Source organism: Neophocaena asiaeorientalis, unplaced genomic scaffold (assembly GCF_003031525.2).
Source record: "Neophocaena asiaeorientalis asiaeorientalis breed wild unplaced genomic scaffold, Neophocaena_asiaeorientalis_V1.1 scaffold41, whole genome shotgun sequence".
NCBI classification, from domain to species: domain Eukaryota; kingdom Metazoa; phylum Chordata; class Mammalia; order Artiodactyla; family Phocoenidae; genus Neophocaena; species Neophocaena asiaeorientalis.
Genome location: NW_020171994.1, coordinates 1,256,304 through 1,263,840, shown reverse-complemented (window position 1 = coordinate 1,263,840; position 7,537 = coordinate 1,256,304).

Sequence of the window (7,537 nt, the reverse complement as noted above, 5' to 3'; positions counted from 1 at the left end):
AGGAAGGGAGGGAGGGAGGGAGGAAAGAAGGAAGGGAAAAAGGAAGGGAGAGTGAGGGAGGGAGGGGGGAGAGAGGATGCCCTAAGCCTTCTTTTTTCCTGCTGATTTGGGTTTAAAAACAAAATTATAAAGCTCTTGTGTAAAAGACACTGTCCTCGCAACAAGCCTGCTGAAGCCTTCTTTGGGATTAATGGGAAATGTGGACATAACTAAAAGTTTGAAGGTATGAAATTTTGAAAATAGACTACTACTGACCCACAGCTCTTCTGGGGCCGTTGCCTAGGTAACTCAGGTTTGAACACCTGCATGGAATCGGGCTTCCATGGAAAGGAGCACAGGGATGCATCATTTTATTTCAGGTAGCTTTCACAATGTGACGCGAAGCCTGATTTCAAAAGGGAAATGACTGTTCTTTAAACATGTACAAAGAAAGACTATGACAAATAGCTCTGAGGAAAATGGTTCCTCATCCTAGCTTGTCAAGCTGAGGACTTCTATGGATGATAGATCTTCGCAGTTGCTGCCTGAATCAAGTTAACAGCTTGTGTAAGACAACATCAGGATGAAATAAAAAAGAATCACGAGAAACTAAATGAAAGCTTGGATGAGAGCCGCTGAGCCCAAATCTTTATTTAAAGTGTCTTGAAAGCTCTTTTCTCCCCCTTTCTCTCATTCTTTCTCTCTTTCATTTTTTGTTTCTTTTTTCCCGCCACACATTGCAGTAAAACTGATATATCTCAGTCAGAAGATTGAGCTCCCAAGTGGGCTATGTTTTTTCCCCACTACAGTATTTCTAATAAACAAGAGCTGTCAACTACTCACCATGTAATTCACCACTCAAAAGTCTTCAATTTACCATCTGCGCATGCAAATCTCTGGCTACCCCGTGTGTCCATTTCAGGGCATCCTCTATGCGTTCATAATCCTGCCAAGGACTCCAGTCTGTCGATAAATTCCATTAATGGGGAAATAATTGAGAGGGAGAGTAAACCTTTTTTTAAATCACTCTTCAGCATCCCCAGCCCAAGACCAGGATTAGGATTTAGAGAGACACTTCTAATCCTTTAAATTGATCCCACCTATAACAGAGTTAGTGCTGACCTAAATGCATTGACCCAGAGATTAACAGAGTCCTCTGGATAAATGCATCCTCCACGGACTACTGCCTACTTCTACCTTTCAAAGTTGGACTCACATACGCTCGGATTTTGCCTCTGTGTTCTTCCTTTTTCTCTTCTGTCCAATAATCACACATGATGTCCTTTTTCCAGGATGGCTTTAAATGCCAGAACGTTCATCAGTTGTGATTCCAGTCCAGGATATGAAAGATGATCCAGGCTGACTCCCTGCAAAATTTGAAGTAGGTGAAGTTTGTCTCCTTCTGTCCTCCTTAAATGCCTCACTGCCTTTCCTTCCAAGAGAGACCCCCCCAACTCCCTCTCCCCCAACTCTGCACACACGCCCATACTTTAAATCTATCCCCTTCCCCTTAGCAATCCTCTTTGTCGCGAGCATCATTCATTCAGGGACCTGTTCTGTATTCCTAAGGTAAGAGCTGAGGGGTTGGTGGCTAAAAATGATGTCTGTTAAATTATGGTTACCATATGGCAGACATTTAAAAAGCTAACAGCTTTATTGAGACATAATTCACATACCATAAAATTCACTCTTTTAAAGTGTACAATTTGGCGGGTTTTGATATATGCAGTCACAAGGTTGTATAACCATCGCTACTATTCAATTCCAGAGCATTTCTATGACCTGCCACAAAGAAATCCTGTATCCATTTAGCTGTCATTCCCTATTCTTCCCCTCCTCCCAGCCCTTGTCACCCACCAATCTACTTTCTGCCTCTATGGATTTGCCTATTCTGGACATTTCATATAAATGCCCATGTACAATATGTAGTCATCTGTGACTTAGCACAGTGTTTTCAAAGGTCATGTATCTTGTAGCACGCATCACTACTTCATTCCTTTTTATGGCTGAATAATTTTCTGCTTTATCGCATATATCACACTTTGTTCACTCATTTATGAATGGATGGACATTTGGGTAATTCCCACTTTTTAGCTATTGTGAATAATGCTTCTATGAACATTGTGTACAAGTTTTTGTGTGGACATACGTTTTCAATTCTTTGGGGTATATACCTAAACGTGGAATTGCTGGGACGTGATAACTCTATGTTTAGCTTTTTGAGGAATTGTCAAACTGTTTTTCAAAGAGGCTGTACCATTTTACATTCCCACCATCAATATACGAGAGTTCTTGTTTCTCCACCTGTTCTTGCCAATGGTCATTATTTGGCTGCCGGATTTTAGTATGGTAAGCATTTTTACATGTACATCATCTCATTTTATATTCACAACAACCATGAAAGTAGCTATTATTCCCCCCATTTTGTAAATGAGGATACCAAGACTCAGATAAGTTAGGCAATAATAATATTTATTGAGTACTGATGATATGGTAGGCATTCTTGGAATCCCTATATCTCCCTTAATCTGCACAATGATCCCGTAAGATAGGTACTGTTTGAATTGCAGAAGTAAAGAGAGGTTAAAGTGACTGACCCAAAGTCACACAGCCACTAACCAGTGGAGCCAGAATTTAAGCCCAGACAGTTGGATTCTGAATAAGTGGCGGACTCAGAATTCAAACCCAAGGCCATTTGGCTCCAACAAAGCCCATTCTTATCCTTGCCACATTCCACTAATGCATCTCTTGTGCTATACGTCCAAGGCTGCTTGCATTTTAACAGGGGGTCCAGGAAATCCTGGTGACTACCCAAAGGAAACAATCCCCAGTTGTGGAATGTTAGGTGACGTGATAGAAACATTCATGCAAGTGAGGGCCCTTTAGCCTTCTCTACCTACGGGGACAGCAGATTCTTCACAGGAGAGTTCTGATAAGGGCTAGGATGCTCAAGGGGCCACATTCAAGGAATGCTCCAAAATCCTGAATAGGCATGAGATTCCAAATTTATAGGTAGGAGTAGCTGGGAATTAACATATAAATAAAACTTCTAAAGCGATATTCTTTTATTGAGTTCCACAAACACTTGTCTCTATGTTAATAATTATAGCTAACAGTTATTGAAGGCTCACTATGTGTTAGTCACTGCTCTATGGGCTTTACATATACTAAATTGTTGAATCATCACAATAGTCCTATAGGGTTTGTATTATCATCATCCACATTTTATAGATGAGGAAACGGAGGCAGAGAAAAGTCAAGTAACTTGCCCAAGGATACACAACTAGTATGTGGTGGAGCCAGATTGTGAAAACAAGTGGTCTAGTTTTAGACTCAAGGTCCTTAACGACTGCCTCTTAAAAGAAACTGTAGGGCTTCCCCGGTGGTGCAGTGGTTGAGAATCTGCCTGCCAATGCCGGGGACACGGGTTCAAGCCCTGCTCCGGGAGGATCCCACATGCCGTGGAGCAACTAAGCCCATGCACAACTACTAAGCCTGTGCTCTAGAGCCCGCGAGCCACAACTACTGGGCCCAAGTGCTGCAACTGCTGAAGCCTGTGTACCTGGAGCCCGTGCTCCGAGGCGGGAGAGGCCACCATGGTGAGGGGCCCACGCACCACGGCTAGGAGCGGCCCCCGCTCACCGCAACTAGAGAGGGCCCACGTGCAGCAATGAAGACCCAATGCAGCCAAACATAAATAAATTAATTAATTAAAAAAAAAAGAAATTGTAGGGTGGGGCCATTGGATTTATCCATAGGCTCAAAAATACTCATTGGATCTCTAGACCTCAGTGACAGTGTAATTAATGATGATAAATGATAATGATTCAAAACCACTAGGGTTCCTTGTGAGTCTAAAATTTTACAAAAACCTTAAGTTAATTCACGAGTACAATCTTAGGGGTCATTCCTATGGACCTTTTAGAATCGCTGTGTCAGAAACATCAGCTACACTGTCTGGTTAAATATTGTCCCTCAGGGGTCTTGTTGGAGAATATTAGTGGGATTCTACTGGATTTTATTGAAACTTGTATCAGTTCCCATTCTATGTTCCCTATATCGAAGCCTAACAATTTATAGAATTCAAGCATCTCTGGATGATCTTTACTTCCTAAGGAGCCATGGAACAAGGATCCAAAATGGCACCCTCTCTCCCCACAAGACTGATTGTGAAGCCAGACACATGTGTCCAGGTTCCCTCTTAACTTTAGCTGCAAAGACAGAAACACAGCCCTTTAATATTTAATATTTTTTTCACTACTGAACACTACAGGAAACCCCCAATTATATACATCATGGGAAAGTGGGAAAGGATTTCCATGACATTAGCCTGGGATCTATGTATTCTTTTTGAGACTGAGGCACAGGATGAATAATTCTGCAGGGCTGGGGCCTGGGCTATAAAAATAAGTCCAGAATGGTGTGTTCCTAGTTAATCTCCCACTCTCTGTCATCTTCCCCCACCTCCCTTGCTCCCTAGGTTCTCACGTGACTTCCTGACTGCAAACGTCCACATTTTGCCACAAGGGCTGCCATGTCACATATAACCCTGCTGAAGATAAGGAGGAAAATAAAATTTAACAGTTGCTGTGAGCTCTACATGCCAGTCACTGTGCTACAAGCATGAAAGGTGCTCTCTCGTTTCAATCATCACAAAAACTCTATGACGCATGTAATATTATTTTCTCCATCTTTGACAAACGAGGCTTAGACAGAGCAGGTACCTTGCAGGCTTAAGCCAGATTCAAAGCCAGATCTGCCTGATTCCAGTGCAAGCTCTGAAGTGCAATTTTCCACCTCTCTTTAAACGTTTCATATAAACCCTAACCCACTGAAAGTTCTTTTGCGAATTCAGTAGCAATAACAAAGTTCTCTCTGCTTATGATGCTCAACAAGATACATATTGGTTCTTAAAGGAAGGACAGCTTTGGGTAGCAGGCAATATAATAATTACCAATTATTAAGCACCCCCCAACTAACACTATAAGTGTATTCTTTTATTTCTCTCAGAACCCTAAGATGTGGGAGACAATCCTTATCCTCACTTCAGAGATGGAGATAAAGATAAGTCCAGAGAAGTTATGTGACTTGGCCAAGATCACATAGCTAGGAAATGGCGGAGTCAGGCCTCAAATTCAGGTAGCATGGCTCCAGGGCTGCGAGCTTAATAACTCTGCTATATTGCTTCAGGATACAGAGAAGCTATTAGAGGGTGTTTCATTTATCTATTTATTTATCCATCTACCTATTCTATTTCTTTATGAGTCAGTGGCAGCTCTGCTTTTTTTTTTTTTTTTTGGGTACACGGGCCTCTCACTGCTGTGGCCTCTCCCGTTGCGGAGCACAGGCTCCAGACGTGCAGGCTCAGCGGCCATGGCTCACGGGCCCAGCCGCTCCGTGGCATGTGGGATCTTCCCAGACCAGGGCACAAACCTGTGTCCCCTGCATCGGCAGGTGGACTCTCAACCACTGCGCCACCAGGGAAGCCCAGCTCCGCTTCTTGTGGTCTTCTCTCCAGGACCCAGCTGGTGGAGCGGCCTGTCTGGAATATGCCAGATAAAGGCGTTAGTGACCTTTTTCCTAATGTGGATTCCTGGCAATTTTGTGAAGCTTACAGACCCTTCCCAGAATAATATTTTTAAATATAATAAAATTACATTGAACTATATTTAAGTACAAATGCCAAAAAATGACATTATAAATGGGTTTATTTTTCTCCAGTTTTGAGAGGAAAGGTAGAATCCTGACCTAGTTTTCGGCCACATTCAGCCCAGAAATCTTGACCAGCATGAAGCTCAGTGCTGCCCTCTAGTAGTCAGGTCCCAAACTGAAATTAAAACTGAGACTGTAATGAACCCACACATAGCCACAGGATGTCACTATTATACAAGTATTCTCAAACTCAATTTTTTTTTTTTTAATTAAAGTGTTGCATGACTTGTAAACATATTTTAGAAAATGCAGAGCAGTAAAAATCAGAAAAATTTTGTTTTTAATGAGTACTGTATTGTTTTCTAAAAATCACAATCAAACTACATACAATTTTGTAAGCTCCTTTTAAAAAAAAATTGATACCATAACATACATAAATTTAAGGGCTCAGGATTTGGATTCGAGCCAACCTGTCTTCAAATTCCAGCTCTGACTTTCCTAGCCATGTGACCTTGGGCTACTTGCATAAGTTCCCTAAAGCCTAGGTTTCCTCCTATGAAAGAAACGATGATTAAACAGAGCTACAACCCAGCACTGCTGTGGGGATTAAAGATGATGCATATAAAGTGCCCGGAACACAGTAGGTACTCAAAACATGGCATTTCTTAGGCAGAGCATTTTAAGACCATGCTAAACCCCATGTACTCTTGCTTTAGGTGGCCTCACCCGAATCTCTCCATTTATACTTTAACATGTACCCACATCCTACATTAAATATATTTTTTGCTAAATTGAAGTAATTTAAAAAAATTTTGCTTTTGAAATGTATTAGTTATGACTTCTTAGCAGAGATTATATATACTCAGGAACTCTTACAAACTGATTCAATCTAACCAACAGTTTTTCCAATGTATTGAAATGTTTCTGAGTACAAAAAGAAGTAATTCATAAAATCGATGTGCTACATTTTTTGACATTTACTTAAACATTTATTGACTTTAATTTTGCAGTTACTTACATATTTTGAAGCCAATAATATTCATCACGTGTCAAACACCTTTGCAGGTCTTATAAAAGTTCATAGATCTTAGACATTGTGCCTATAGTGTTTGATGGATTAAAATACAAGTTTCTGGCTAACATTATCATTACACTTACGCATTATTTTATGGCTGTGGAATACTTAATTTTGTGTACGATCCAAAATTCACTCAACCATTCCCCTATTATTATATATTTAGGCTGTTTCCAATTTTTTTTCTATTATAAGTGATGTTATAACAAATATCTTATAATATAAACTTCTCTTCAGTGTATTAGCATTATTACCTTAGAACAGATTCCCGGAAGTGAAATCACTGGGTCAGAGTATATGAATACCAGTAATGATTTTTGACATGTATGGTATTCATTTTCCAAAATATCTGGGCCAATTTATGCTCTTTCTGACAGTGAATAAAATAAAAGTGTCCTTTTTATCGCTCTGTCATCAGCTCCAGCTTGTCTCAAATTTGTATTTGTTAATTCCACAGGCCAAAAAAAAAAATCTAGCTTTAATATGCATTTTTGGATTACCGGTGAGTTGTTTAAACATTCTCTTGCCATAATTTTATAAGTCATATGCATTTCCTGTTTTGTAGAGTGTCTCTTTGTATCTTCCCCCACTTCTAAGTTCCAGTGGTAGACAGAGAATAGCCCAAATTGGTGTCTTGCCCAGCATTATGCAGAACTGGGTAGTTAGTAATGCTATATAATAACTACAGACTGTGGCTAACACTGTGCATTGGTTTACTCCACTTGCATTCCACCCCAGAGTCCCATCCAGCTAGGGCTTTGCATGTGAATTAGATATCACCCAGTAGATGCACTTATGTGAAAGTCTGGCAGATGGAAATCGGCTGACAAG